The sequence below is a fragment of the Lactuca sativa genome, chromosome 3 (genome assembly GCF_002870075.4).
Source record: "Lactuca sativa cultivar Salinas chromosome 3, Lsat_Salinas_v11, whole genome shotgun sequence".
Taxonomy (NCBI): domain Eukaryota; kingdom Viridiplantae; phylum Streptophyta; class Magnoliopsida; order Asterales; family Asteraceae; genus Lactuca; species Lactuca sativa.
In genome coordinates, this window is record NC_056625.2 from 74552668 (window position 1) to 74554919 (window position 2252).

A 2252-nucleotide genomic window follows, 5' to 3' on the forward strand; every position below is an offset into this window, starting at 1 on the left:
TTAATTATGATTTATTAATATATTATAATAATAATATAATAATTGAGAAATCATATTATTTAATTAGTATTGATCAGAAATTAATTTGGAATTAATTTGGTGATCAAAAGAGACTGATTAAATTACGGGGACTGATATTGCAATTATATGATAGTTGCAAGTTGGGCTTCTGGATCCCTTGGAAGGGATGGAAGAAATTATATGTGTAGCCCACACAGAATTCGTCCAAAGGGGGATTCTGGAAGGATCTAATGGGTTGCTTAAGGCCTAAGCAGATGTCACACCCCCAAACCAGAACGGCGGAAACGTTCGGGGGCGGAGGACTTCATGTAAGTATCACAACACATGCAATATAGTAATCCAAGTACAAACAACCATTGCATTAATAAGTATAAGTTTTACATAAGTTTTTAAACATTACATATTCAAACACCAAAGTAGGTACAGTGGAAGACAAGAGTCGTGGTACGGTACTAGGTAGTCTTCTCAAGAGCTTCGGGAGTGTACCTGTCTATTGGATTCCTGAGAATACAAGTTATTTGAAAAGAGTAGATTAGCATTTAAGCTGGTGAGTTCATAAGTATTTTAGTTCTGTTAAGTATACTCTAGGTTCTTTGGAAAAGTTCACTGGTTCCTCCAGAAAATCCTATATTTCCTGAGGTGATAAACTGATAACCTCAATAGTTTCCCTTTGTAATTACTTAGTTTATACTAATTATGTATAACCTAATATCGAACTGACAGTTAAATGGGTGTATCTGCCCTAAGCCCACAACCAAACAAGGAACAGGAAGTAAGGCGGAAGTCACACATTTCACTTTTAATCGGATATTACTTATATATAACTCTGATGTAATAACTAAGGACTTATATAATTAACCACTAAAGGTCTTTTATGTTATACTAGTTTACAGAGATTGATTGACTAAGTTCCATTTGATAAGTGGTTTAATTCCATAACCCGTTTCATTTGTAAAAGTGGTTTAATCCTATAACCGTTCCATTTGTAAAAGTGGTTTAATCCCATAAACCATTTCCTTTGTGTAAGTGGTTAAATCACATAACCCGTTTCTTTTGAAAGAGTGGTTTAATTCCATAAACCGTTTCATTTGTAAAAGTATTCTTAGTTATATGTGCTCTATGGTAAAAACCTTAGTATTAATCCTGGAAAATATTATATTATCCATAATACTGCCTTGTGGTTTTAAATGTTCAAAAACAGAAGTACAAGTATATTTACCATACTTGATTTCATGATACGTAGCTTTTACTGTAAGTAAAAACTACAGAAGGTATATTTAGTCGGGATGTAATTATCTTTTCTTACTGTTTTAAGAGAAGTATATTACTTAGTAATTCACTCGTTGTTTTATCCATATGAGTTCTATTAACCATAATAATATGACTGATATGCCTGCGACGACGTTCTTCAGGTGTCGGAATGGAATGATATTTGACACCCTAGGCCTGCCGGCCAAACTGTAGCGAACAGTAGAGGTGCGGGATTGTCAGTCCCATATAGATCTATATACAAATTCACGCTCTCCCTACAAGAGATTCTGGTTAATAGGTCAGGGCTTAAAGTCGTACTTAAATAAGTACACCGTGAAGGGTCTCACAAATTTATTGTTTCAACGAGATTTACGATGTATTATTACCCCTTGATTGCTAACCCTGGTACTCTGTATCGTACCTTTGTTAATGCAAACCCGGTATGATGTATTTTTACTTCTTTAATATGTTATTCATATATTAAAGGCATTATACATATCCTGGTATAGTTAAATAAGTTTTGGTACTTTCCTTGGAATGTGAATCATACTTGTATATTTAGTTTTGAATCATAAATTATACATATTATAATTTATATGCTCTATCTGGTTAACATGATTTCTCATGGATGAACACCTTTGCTCAGCCTGATACATGGGTAATGATACCAAAACGAGTGACCTTTTTATACTAATATATGTATAATATATATAATTAAGAAGGAAACGACCTTCGGACAAATAACACAACCTTAACTCCACGTCCAAACAAGGAAAAGGAAATAAGATAATTCATTAGTCCTAAGTCCTTCAAATCTTATTTATATATTTATACATATATAAACATGATTTTTGGCATTTAGAATTTGAAATAGTTTATAAAACATTTTTCAAAGAATTTAACGGAGTTTACATGACTTTAAAGATTTAACATGGCTTTAAGTCATTTTGGATGTATTTGGTAATTCTTGAAAGCATACG